At 51.4% G+C, this 12971-nt stretch overlaps 1 protein-coding gene across 1 annotated transcript in view; it reads left to right on the forward strand.

The window, feature by feature from the left end:
• The window catches only part of SNX19 (sorting nexin 19), a 103149-nt gene extending 90900 nt beyond the window's left edge, over positions 1–12249 (forward strand). The window contains exon 13 of the transcript XR_008209874.1: positions 7486–12249. The gene's annotated coding sequence lies outside the window, so the exon portion shown is untranslated. The remainder of the gene's footprint in view (positions 1–7485) is intronic.
• The last annotated feature ends 722 nt before the right edge of the window (positions 12250–12971 follow it).

Raw genomic sequence — 12971 nt, forward strand, 5'->3', positions numbered from 1 at the left:
TTCTCCAATATCTGTAACTGGGCATTGAGGCAGCTGTGAACCTTAGCTCACTTGGTGCCTGGGCTGCTGCCCATCTCCAGTGGGAGGGTCTGACCATCTCGTTCAGCTCTTGCTATCAGCTGCTGGAATGAGGAAGAGGGAACAGGCAGAAAGTCCGTGGAACACCGCAAAGAGAACAGAGGGCACAAAGAGTGAACTGATAAGCAGTGCCCCGTGCACACAGCCATACACTGGCACCAGCTGGTCTGCAAGCACAAGCCCACCTTAATGCCTTCTGCGACCCCATCTCCTTTGCTCCCAAAGGGACCAGGACACTCTGGCCACAAACAAACAGGGGTGAACATGCATGGGCTGGGCAGAGCAGCCCCTCCTGTCCCCCTGCCCTGCAGCCCATGCAGCGTTGGGTCCTGGTGCTCTCCAGCATGTTTAACTTCACTCTGTTTTTTTGCCAGAGCCTGTTATTAAGAAATAAGGCTCTGCCTTTATATCATTCCTCTGAGCGCCTGTCTGATGTCATTCTGTCTGGCAACCAAGCGATCAAAAAGGAGCTCCCCTGGGAGAAATTTCTCAAACAAACAGCCAGCAAGAAAAAAAATAATACCCCATTAAATATAATAAAGCACAAGAAACCACGGTGTCTCCCTGATAAATGGAAAGGGAGTGTAACCTAGAATGCAAACACACAAGCCTTCTTCTAGCACCCTGAGCAGGACGGCAGCGTGCCCTGTGCTCACCTGGGCGATTTTCCTTAACCAAAGCTGTGTCACAGCCTGGGCTCACGTCAGCAGCAGTTCTGGCTCTTCATGTTTTCAAGCAGATTGAGTTTTCACTCTTGTATAAAGCACATGCAAAGCAAATTCTGGCTCTGCTCCTACATACTCCCTACATCTGCAGTGATGACAAACACCCTGCTGCCAACCCTTTGGAGTCCATGGGTTCTAGTTTGGACAGCTCTGATTCCTCTTCCTCCCTTCTCCCTCCTTCAGTTCTTGTGGTGTTGGCAGAGCCCCTGGAGCCCTGCTTGCAGCAATGGGCTGAAGGAAGTCACAGAATCGTAGCATCGTTTGAGCTGGAAAGGCATCTAGTCCAACTGCCCTGTCAATGCAATCAAAGCAAACTCCCAGGTGGGAGAAGGAGCCCCGCAATGCCAAAATATTTCACAGCCACAAAAAGGACAAAGCGTTGACTCTGGATTTGGAAAATGAAGACAAGAGGAATTTCTTATTCAGCCTGTCAGAACAGAGTGTCTGAAAAGGAGCTGTCGTGGAACGGAGCGTGAGCGCCGATAACAGCCGCCCATCCGAGCTGGATGGCAGCTGACTGCTCTTGGATCCGTCGTGCACACATCTGTAGCTGAGATCCTCCTTTCCAAAGTGCTGCTCCTCAGAGCACTTCACAGAGGTCATTCCTCTTTGCAAGCCTGTTCCCTCCTTGTAGATCTCCCTGCCATTTTCTTCCCTCCTGCAGGTCTGGGCAGCATGAGGAGTTGCAGCAGTCCCATGGCATGAGTGCACATGTGCACCACTGCCCTTTTTTTTCACAAGGTGGGAAAACTTTTGGAAAATCCTGGGAGATTTCTCTTTTTTCCTGCTGCCTGAGGCCGGTTTCCTTCCTCGCAGATTGCAGGGTCCCAGGCGGTGCAAACAGCCAGAGCAGCCCAACCCTGCGGATCTTTCCAGGGCAGCTCTGTGCATCCCCTGCCACCAGCTCTTCTCTTTGCAGTGAGAGAGGAAACTGAGGCACGGGTCTGACCTTCTCCTCTTGCAAAGGAGATCTGCAGACAAATGGGGCAAGTAACCCCTGTGCCAGGCAATGACTTTGTTTCCCTTCTGTGGCCAGGAGCAGGACAGGAGTGAGGCTGGCGGAACTCAGAGCAATGAAAAGATAAATTCAAGCTAAAGCAGTGCACACATTCATATGTTCACTATGGGAACAGAGGTGTGTGGGTAAACGGCAATTTTGCCACGCTCCTGCTGCATTCTGCTCACTTGCTGCAGGTGTAGGATTCACCCCAAGCTCCACATCGAACCTCTGCAGATGGAGGGGAGTCCCTGCCTCTTCCCACCATCTGCTGCTGTGGGCTTCTCGGCTCCTGTCTTGCAGGACTGCTATCTCCCACGCTTGGCTCGGGGAGCTGAAAGGTTTTTCAATCATCTGCTAATGATAGGAGAGCAGCTTTTATTCCCTCTCTCCCCCACTCTTGGCAGGAAAGGTGGAATGCGGAGCTCGAGAGGAGCAGCCACCTTTCAGGCCAACAGCTGCTTTGGGGGATGGGTTAGATAAATGTGCAGGGTTTCCAATCAGCCCCACACACCTCGGTCAGAACGCTTCACTGGAGCATAGCGTGGGGGAATGGCTGCTGATAACACCGTGTCCATCCCAGCCATCCCCACAAACTTTCCTGGAGGAACCCACACCACCGGAGGGGACTGCAGTGGCTCACAACCTCACCCGACCCCAAAGGGCAGCGATGCAGATGGCAGTGGAAAAATCAGGTCAACGTGCTTTGGAAAGAGCTGAAGGTCAGAGGGATCTCCTCCAAACCATCTCTTGCTGCTTTTGGATGCTAGGAGAAACCAACTCTGCACTGAAGCTCTTGGCACAAGGCAGGACCAAGGTGTGTTCTCCCCATGCCTTGTGAAGGGGGAGCGGGGATGAAGCCCAACTGGGAATTTAGCTCTGGGCATTAAGGCTTCACCAACTGCCCATCAGCCATCACTGCATGCCTGCCAGCAGGGTGGCAACGGGATGCATGGGCCACCAAGGGGGAACCCCGTGGTCTGTGGGTTTTAAGGCATGAGACAAGTGGGGAAAAGCGTTCCTGGAAAGGAGATGCAACCCAGGGATGAGGATCTGCAGCCACCTATCCGGATGGGCTCTGTTTCATGCAGGGATGGGCACAGGGAAGGGGAGAGAAGCAGCTGGGACTGAATCCTATCTGGGCCCTGCACAGCACAGCCCTGCCATGGCCCGGTGAGCTGTAATCCTCCGTGCTCCAAAATCAAAAGCTGTCTCTCCTTTTTTCTGAGTTGCCAAGGGATAGAAATCCCACCAGAATCCAGAGCATATCATTCCGGGGGGAGATTTAGACTGGAGGAAGGAGCAGAATTGGTTATTTGATGATTGTTTTTTGTTGGGTTTTTTTTTTTTGCAAGTCCTTAATATCTCCCTCCCCTCCTTTGCTGCACAGCACAGATCCCCCTTCCAACACATGCACAAGAGCAGAGCTGAACCATTCGCACAGAAAACAGGTGATAAATCACGGGGCAATTGATTCAAACCATTCCAGGGAATGGGAAACACATGGACGGCCTTTCTAATTAACTGTTTGATATGGCTGCGGTGAGTTTGGGTGTAGTTTCCAATGTTTTGCCTTTGGCTTGTCTCAGAGCTCTCCATGGTAACTGCAGTTTACCGGAAAGTGAGAAAATCCTGCGTTCAACAGAGCTAAAGTGACTTGTTACAGTTCAGCTCCACCACAATAAAAAAGCAAAAAAAAAAAAAAAAAAAGAAAAAAAAAAAAGAAAAAAGTAAATAGTGTTTCCTCTGTGGGAACGTTCTCTTTTCTCTTTCTCTTTCCAGCTGGAAAAACACAACAAAATCAAAGGTCCTTCTGCTCCATCTGTCCATCTCCCGTCTGTAGGTTCTGGTGGGTTGCAGAGCGTTGTGCTCCAGGGTTTGCAGCTCAGCACAAGGGCTGAGAGCACAGGGACACCAAAGTGTGCCTCTCCCATGGGAGACCATGGGGTCAGCAAGGTGCCCTGGGGACACTCAACCCCAACCCATCTCATGTCCAGCCAGCGTCTCCCATATCCATCGGCCGCGTGCAGCCAGCGCATTAAAATCTCATTTAAAAAGGAATCAAGGTTTAATCCATCTGTGTTTGAAAATGGTCTTTTCCCATATCCTGCTTTTGGCACGGCCTCCCAGCTGGGGCATTGCACCTCACCCTATAATGGGCACAGCTGCTGCAGCCGGGGGTCCCACGCCAGCATTGAGCAGCCAATGGAGCTGCCATGTTCATATTTTATCTTTTATTTGCCTTCTTTTTTTTTTTTTTCTCTCTTTCCTCCTATTTTACCCTTTCTGCACCACAACTCCCTGGGGCCCCAGCAGAACATCTGGCCAAGCCACTTCTGGTTCCATTTATTGGCAGATAATTTATTTGTGGACCAAAAGGGAAAAGCGACCCAACGTTCAGTGGAGGTGTGTTGGTAGGGCCTTTGGTGATGCTGCTCAAACACGAGCTCCTTAGGTGTGATCCAGAGCCAAGGAAGTCGAACACAGATCTCCCCTTTGGATCCAGAGCTGTCAGATCTCAGTCCAAACACACGGAGGGAAATCAGTCGAATCCACGCTCTGTGAATATTATTGGTTTTATTCATTTGCTGGGAAGATTTGGAGGTATTCACTCCTTGCACACATTACCAGAGCAGCTTCCACTTGGATAAGGAAATTAAAGAGTGCAAACCACCACTTCTCACTTTCCTGTCCATTTCTCTTTCATGCCCTTTTTGCCCCCATCCCTTTCTTGCAGTGTATGAGCACAGAATAGAGGCAGGCCACAGCACACGAGTGCTTTGAGGCAGGACAGCCCTCTGTATCCTCGCCTTCCCAGCACCCAGGCTCCCTCCCCATCGCTTATTCCTGTTGCAGCAGTGAGCTGCACTCATTGCATGTGAAAGGTGTCAGCAGGCTGCTCTCCTGTCAGGCTCACGGAGCTCTTTTAAGCACATCCAATGGCTGTGGATGCTATTCAATTTCTCCCATGTTTGGTTAAATCATCCAGCTTTCAAAAATATCAATGATTTTTTTTCCTCCTTCTTTCCTTGCACAACCAAAAGCGTTGGGTTTATTTTTTTCTTCACATCAAAATCCAGAGGCGTTTTCCAAGGAGGCATTTTGGGGGAAAAAAAAGAAAAAAATAGTGAAAAAACTTCACAAATTCAGCAGCCAAAAGCAATGGAGCCCTCTCCCCAGGGAGGAGTTTCATTTACTTCTGGCATTGCCACGCATACCAGTGGTCAGCCCATTGTACACGTGGCTAATCGCAGTGTATAGAGTGAAACAGGATTCTTTGCATCAGCTTTTGGGAACGAGAGCCTGAGCCTGAATGCTTCCCTGCACTGAAACACCTTCACGTGTGCACAGCGCAGCACCTGGCAGCTGAGGGGGTTCTGAGCTCTCTGACAACTGCTGTTCCCCCATTTCTGGGTGGCAGCTGGCACTGATGTTTACAGGCTCCCCAATGTGGGGTCCCCATCCCTGGGGGTGTTCCAGAGCCATGGGGATGTGGCACTGAGGGAGGTGGGCAGCAGTTGGATGGGATGTTCTTAGAGGTCTGTTCCAACCTGAATGGCTCTGTCACCCTATTTCCATTGACTCAGCCTGCGTGCCAACCTCTCGGGCAGGTTTTGGATGGGATGTTGGTGGGAGCCCCAGCCCCTCCCTGGGGCTGACCATTCAGGCACAAGCCTCGGGCATCCACGTGCCACCAAGAGCTGCCTGGAGGCAAGGCGAGCTGAGCTGCCTGCTTTTCTGGGCTGACACAGAGGTTTCCTTCCCTCCCGGACTGCCCGTGCGTGACATCAGATCTCACAGCTCAGGCTCTCACGGGGCTTTTTCAGCTGTCATGAGATCAGCTTTTCCTGCTTGTGACCAAATCCAAACAATTTAAAAAAAAAAAAAAAAAAAAAGAAATCCAAGCCAGGAACAAAGTCACCAAATGCTTTCACAGCTTGGTAGGACTTTGGGATGGGTTTCAGCCCTGCTCTCGTTTGCCTTTCTGTTTTGACAGCAGAGGAATCAGTGGGACAGTGCAATAAACAGAGTGTTTACGGAAAGCAACTTTTTATCAGCATCTGATGGGTGTTTGTTTGGAGAAGCGTTAGCTGTAACCCATGGGGGATGCTGACTTCTGCAGTTCTCTGCCCCCATTAAGGTCTTACTGATGTGGAATGATTGAGAGGTCTGGGTCGTGTCCTTTTGTCTCCCCTCAGCACACAGAGGATGGCAGTAGATTCTTGTTGGGATGCTGGGACCCAGGGCCAGGGCTGTCACAGCCACTGACTGCTGTGGTGCTTCCTTCACAGGCTCTTCCTGCATTTTAAAGCCCTTAACCTGTTTTATTTCTGGGGAAAGCATCTGGCTTTCAGCTCCGGGTCTCTCCAGTCTGTCATTTCACACACATACACAAACATCCCTCTTTGGATGATGGATTGGGGCTGCACTTTGGCTTGGATCACACAGTGGCAGAGGGGCTTTGAAGTACTGCAAATTTCCCATTCCCTTCGTGCCAGCAGAAGAGCCCACGGGAGAGAAATCCATGCTGGGAAACACAGCCCTTGGCTCGTTTACAGTGGCCCAGCATCATCCCATATAGCATGACACACCCCACTAGTGCACCCTCAGCTCCCTGCGCTGCAAAGGGCTTCCAAAGCTGTGCAGTGCCAGCTTCATGCATGCACAAACGGCTTCCACAGCAGAAAGCCCTCTTGCACTGCTTTCCCAGCATCTCCATCCTGCACACTGTGTGGATTTGACAGCAGTTTGCAGGGTCCAGGACACAGCAGCCTGCGGTTGGTGTCCCATAGTGAGCACTGGGTCCCAGGACCTTTTGCCTTGCATGTGAGAAAGCCCGACTTGGAAAAATATGAGCAAGCACTCCGATGATTTTATGCTGATTTACTGGCTGAAGCTCTAAATCAGCACTTGTCAGAGGCTTGAGTTACATGTCTGTGCCGGAGACTGATGGGGCCAGCTGCCAGCACGCATTACCAAGGAGCAAACCTGAGCTGAAAGCATTGTTTTGGGCCTCGGGGTGAGCTAAAAGCATTCAGGTGATTTATACAGGAGGAAATGGCTTTATGTCCCGTTCGACTGGAGCCCCGAATGCTGCCAGCAGAGACTTGCAAAGTCTCCTGGTTTTAATCTTGCGCTCAGGAAGGACACCATCAGTTTAATGAATTTAAGCTCTGAACTCCCCATTAGGATGAGGTTTATGGGTGAAGTCCTGCCCTCGATGGAGCGAGTGGGATTTTGCCTCTGTGCATTTACCCAGCACGTTCTGCCCACTGGTTTTCTCATCTCACCACTCACCATGCTTTGGGTTCACCCTTGTATAATGCCCCCAGCTGCTTCAGTGCTGCCCCAGTGCTGCATCACAAGGAAAGAGGCAGTCAATAAATAAGGTGCCAGCAGATGGTGCTCCGTAATTTGCAGTGTCCTCACTGCGTTTTAGAAGCACAATAAGAAGAGATCTCCCCACTCTGTGCTTTCCCCAGGCCCCACTCCTGCTGCTTGTTTGCATCGCTGGGATTTTAGTTGTTCTGAAAACATAGGGGAAGGAAACTAACATGAAGAAATACATTGCAGCTCCACTTCAAAAGATTGTATTGCACACCAGCAGCCATCGCTGGTGTCTGGGACACCTACACGTCTCTCCTTGTCCCTGCCTCCCCTAACTCCTTGTCTGCTTTCTCCCAGGTTGCCCTGAGATGCTCTGAGGAATCGAACTCTTTCACTGCTCAGGCTTTGGGTGAGTGTTTCACAGCCCTCAGATATTGCCAAGCAGAGCGAAGGGGATGCAACACAGGGCATCCCATCCAGCACAGCAGCACCCCTGGGCATCCTGTCCCTCCTGGAGGTACCACCATCCCTACAGTACCACCATCCCCAGGGTACCACCATCCTCAGGATGCCACCAGCATCCCTGGCCGGCAGCACGGCATGGGCAGCAGGTGCAGGGATGGAGGCAGGAAACTGTTTATAGAGCTTAGGAAAAGCTGAGGTTTCTGGCAGGTTCCTGAGACGCTGGGTTTGGCCCAGGGCTCCGCTGTATAAATTGTGGGATTAGAGTCAAACATGAAACCGGAGCAAGAGGCCAAAGGCAGAGCTGGCAGCTGGCTGGAAGGACTTTTTTCTCTGCGCATGTCCAAGGGATGCTTTTGGAGGAGAGAAGGGTAAGAAAGAAAGGGGAGCCAGCAAAACAGGGGTGAAAATGACCCCAAAAATAAGAAGGATGCAACAAGAAGGCAGTGGTGAAGTGAATGCAGAGGCTTCTTGGTGGGAAGCATCTGCATAGAAAGGTTGCAGAGGGGATGGGAAAAGTCACCATCTCCCAGTGTCACACCGGGTGCTCCCTGACCTGGCACCAGTCCTCGCTGACACCCAGCACTGCCCTGCTCATGGTGCTGTGATTTTATCCCTGGTTCTGCTCGAGGTGCTGTTTCTGAGTTCACAGCCGTGCACTGGGCTGACCTCCCGCTCCCCGCGCTGTTTGGTTTGGATTAGCTGACTCACGGCTGTTTGGTGGGGCCAAGGCAAAAACACATCCATCCATGCAGGGCACAGAGGGAGATCTTCTCTACAAAGCACTGATGCGATGTGAGGTTGGCAGGAGAGCAATGTTTTCCCGAGAGCCTTAGCAAAACCTGTGATTTTTCATAGAAAGTTCCCTACTTGCTGTAGGTATCTCCCAGCACCAAGGGATGCACAGATTTCCAACATCAGCAATGTTATCTCTGTCCTCCCAGCTTTGTTTTCCCTAAGCAGCCGCACAGACGTGCCTGGGATGGAAGTCAGACATGGTCTGAATAGACACGAGGAATTCAAGCTGAGAAAGTCAGACCCTGTGCACAAAGCAGGAATTGGAAAGCAGAGCCACTCAGTCCCTGTGTTGCCTTCTTGCTGCCATGGGCATCTTCTAAAGACCCCATCCTTTCACCAGATGGTCCTTCGGCCCATCAGGAGACACATGACCCTCCAAGATGGGTGTCAGCTCCCTATTTCTTCTTCTCCTGGCTGTTGGAAAGGCATCCCTGTGTGCTCATCACTTTCTCCATTTACAAGTTCTTTCTCTAAACTCCCCAGCCAGGATCTGGCTCTGTCTCCTCCATCATCAGCACTGCCCATCCATCTGCAAGGGGCTGGAAGCATCGGGGTAAGCTGGGAGGCTCAGATGTGAATGCAGCCCCAGGTTGCTCAACTTTCTTCTCTTTCCCAAGTTTCTTCTCAGTCCCAGGTTTGGTCTCAGCTCAAGGCAGAAAGAAGGGTGAAGCAGCAAGATTTGGATCAGACCCAATGTTAGGCACGGAGTTGTTCCCAGTAACATTCCTTCCTGCAAACCAGAGTGCCGGTTCAAAGCAGATGGGTTGGTAGCACTCCCAAATTCCTCGTTGTGCTGGAATTTATGCAAAATGTATAGAATTAATGAGCGCAGGGGAAAGGCACTTGGACCGTCCTCACGTTCCTGACCTCTGTGCCACCGCTCCACTCTGCTGTATGTCACCCAGTGCTCTCCCCAGACAATGTCCCATTGATTGCCCAAGGGGATCATGGCACTGGGGGGGCCGTGCTGATGCTCTGCAGCGTGGCTGGGCACTGCTGGGCTGTTGGGAACACATTGCACAATGCCCAGCCTGTGTCTGTTGGTGCATCACCAACACAGTGTCACAGGGGGCAACACAAGGGTCTCATGGTGCAGGGGCACAGACATGCCTTTCTCGGGACGATGAGAGTCATTGATTTATTCCCTTTTCACACTGGAAACAGAATGCCCTTTAAAAAGAAAGCTTGAGCAGCGCTGCCCCCCTCTCACCCTGCTGCAAACCCTGAGCTCACCGTGGGTGATGTGACCCATCTGGAGGAGAACCCAGCCCCTTGCTCACAGAGCATCCATCAGAACCTCTTCCCATGGGCAGTGTCCCTAGATTCCTATTTTTCAGCTGAGTCTGGGGGGAAGAAGAGCTCAGTCAAGAAACTCCTGGCCCAGCTGCAGTTTGCAGTGCAGGGCAGGAACCCAGGCGTTGCTGAGCAAGGTACCAGCATGGCCATGGGATGCGTGGCAGCTCTGAGGGCTGGGATCCCCGTCCCTATTCTGTCCCCAGGGCCATGCAGGGGCTTTGCTCATCCCAGCTGCCCTGTGCCACGCAGGGATGCTGCTTGATTGTGTTTTACTTAACCTTTAATACCATGTTATTTCTATTTAAGCCTCATTCCAAAACAGAGCCTACAAGTGATAACAGAGCAAACAGACCTTCTGTCCCCTCTCCCTCCCCGAGGAAATATTTTTAGCTCTCGTAAACACAAACCATTTAAGCACTTGAGAGCATCCCAAGGGATGCAGCCTTCCTCTCCATCCTTTGCAGCCTACAGCACAACCCCAAATCACACCCTGATTTCTGGGCTCAGGCACCATTGCAGGCACAGCTCTGCAAAGCAGGCAATAAACTGGGAGTTACTTTCAAAGGAAACCCAAAGGAAGAAGCTGTTCAGAGCTCAGCTGGCTTTCCCACAATGTCTCATGGCTCTGAAAAAATCTCGTCCCTGTTGCTCCTGCTCCCAAATGCAGTGCAGGAGATGCTGAGCTGAGGTGACTGGTGAGCACCAAAATGCATCTCTCCAACATCTGCTTCCAGCTTTGGTCACAGAATCACTGCACTTCTCACCAAGTGTTCCTAAAAATTCATGGAAAATTCATCCATAGAGTGTGCTGAGCACAAGATGTCCCCAGGAATAGGGACAGCCAAGAAAAGGTTGGAGGAAGCCACCAGTGCTGGGAAAGGAAACTGGGAAATGCTTTGATGAGAGCACATATGGTGCGTGCTTGGATGCAGCAGTCCGCCAAAGAAGCTGGGGACTGGGACATGGTTTGGGACAGAAAGAGACTGTGGGACCTGGGGTGGCTTTGCAGAGCTTGGCTGGCTGGGGAGCTGCAGCCTGGGGAAGGGGCTCAGTGGCACTCGGATGGAGCGAGATCAGAGCTGGGCTCACATCCAAGGTTCAGGGCAGGGCACAACTGCAAATTTCCCAAGCTACCCAAGCTCCTGGGCCTGCAGCTCTGCAGCCTCCTGGGATCAGATTCCCATAATGGATTCCCAGCTGCAAAGATAGAAAGCATCCCAAAAGGGGCAAAGTACCATCTGCTGAGCAGCCTCGTTCTCAGGCTATTTGGGGTATTTTTATTTCTGAAGAAAGCAGAGAGCCAGGAGGAATTTCACCCTGATTCCAAACTCCTGTTTTCCTTCTCCCTTCCCCTGCAGTGATGCAACCCCATCCAACAGTAGCAGCTCTTCCCTCCATCCTGTCCCCTCTTGCTGTGAAAGCATCCCATTGCCATCACGTGCAAAAGGGCACAAACCTGAGCTCTGCTTTCTCCCTCCGTTAGGCATGTCTAGAAGTGATTTTCCCAGTTCAACCCAGTAAGTGACTTACGGCATCCATGGGACGTGCCAGGTGGTCCCTTTGGTCTGTGGATGCATTTGGTTTTGGTCAGGGCCACAGGAGCCATCTGAGTGCTTCCTCTGAGCGTGCCATGAGTAGCCCCAATGCTGAACTAATGTTATCTTAGCAAATGGCTTTGTTATGGCTGGGGGATTCCTTGAGGGGCAGTTTTTAATCTCGCAAGGCAGCAATCCTGATGCAGGGGGAAGTCTTTCACTATCGGCTCTGAGTGGCTCTCAGGTGGGAGATTAGGGGAAAGGCACACGAATCCCATTCCCAAAGAAGGAAAACGTGGAGTCTCTTTGCTGAGGTGTGGGAATGCCTGGGGGATGCTCAGTGCAGCTCCAACCACATGAATGCCATCACATCCACAGCAGCACCACCTCTCCTTTACTCTTTTTGTTCATCCCCACGCAGCCCAACCCAGTGTGCCCATTGCCCACATCCCTCAGTGCCACATCCCCACAGCTCTGCAACACCCCCAGGAATGGTGACCCCCCCACACCCCTGGGCAGCTGTGTGATGCAGCACTGCTCTCCTCCCCAGAAACTGAAACTGGTCCTTGGAAAGAAGCAGAGAAGCAGAAGAAGGGCTGAATCCTGAGGATGCAAAGTGCTTTGCGTATCCCCTGCAGCCAACCAGCCTCTGCTACAGCAAAGCAATGGAATTTCTTGCAAACGTCCTGATCTATCTGATATTTTCCTGACCTATCCCCAAAAAGCCAGTCCTAATGTCTAGAACAAGGAGGACACGGCTGCGCCTGCATCTCCTAACCTACTGGCATCCATTGGCTGCATCCATCCGTCTCCCTGCGCTTTATCAACATCTCCAGCCTCTGTGCCACGAGGGGAATGTCATCGGGTTTTTATCTCCTTTCTGCTCTGGGCTTATCAGTGATTTGTTTAATTCGAGTTTATGGCTTCCCTTGTTCATTTTGTCACTGGGTTTCCTCAATCCCGATGGCTGCCGAAAGGAGACAATGAAATTTTAAATAAATAAATAAATGAAGGCAAATAATTATCATTTGTTCTCTGAAACAAGCCAAGTAAGAGTCTCCGGGGAGAGGGTGGGATTCGCCTGTTTGTTTATTCAAGGGCGATATTAAGAAGGAACAGTGCGAACAGGCGGAATGGTTTTAACCCTTCCAGAGCCCCCGTCGGCATCTGCTCCTGAACTCCCAGCTGTGGGGAGCTGTAAAATCATCCTCAACAACTGAAGGCCTCCCCCAGGGCAGCTTTAGGAGGTAGAGCTCCGTTTTCCAGCCGCGTTGGATGCTCCGTTCCTCTTGGAGGGTTCAGAGAAACCGTTTGGATCCCGGTCTCTCTGACACAGCACTCTGGCTTTGCAACAGAGCTCGTTTCGTGCTTTGTTGTTGTTGTTGTTGTTGTTATTAATTCTTTTCTTTCTTCCTAAGAGGAAACAAAAACATCTCCTCCCCCGCACGCGCACGCGACGCGCTAATTGGAGCAGACGTCGCTTTTCCCCAGACAAATAGGAACCATTCCATTGCAGGCAGCCCCCAGATTTTAGGTTGTCCCCCAGAGGGGCTGCGTCCACCCCATCTTTTCCCACGGATGGAGGGGTTTGAGTCTTTCCCTTCATTTTTGCCAGCTCTGTTCTCCTTCACACGCAGCCCCTGCGATTCAAACCTTGCCTCGTGCTTCTTCCCCTCCTATGAAGCAAATTCCCCCTATTTTGTTTCCACCCCGCTACGCTGACGTGGATTGATGGTGTTTGTGGTGTCCCAA

This window comes from Tympanuchus pallidicinctus, unplaced genomic scaffold (assembly GCF_026119805.1).
Source record: "Tympanuchus pallidicinctus isolate F22 unplaced genomic scaffold, pur_lepc_1.0 scaffold30, whole genome shotgun sequence".
Classification (NCBI taxonomy): Eukaryota; Metazoa; Chordata; class Aves; order Galliformes; family Phasianidae; genus Tympanuchus; species Tympanuchus pallidicinctus.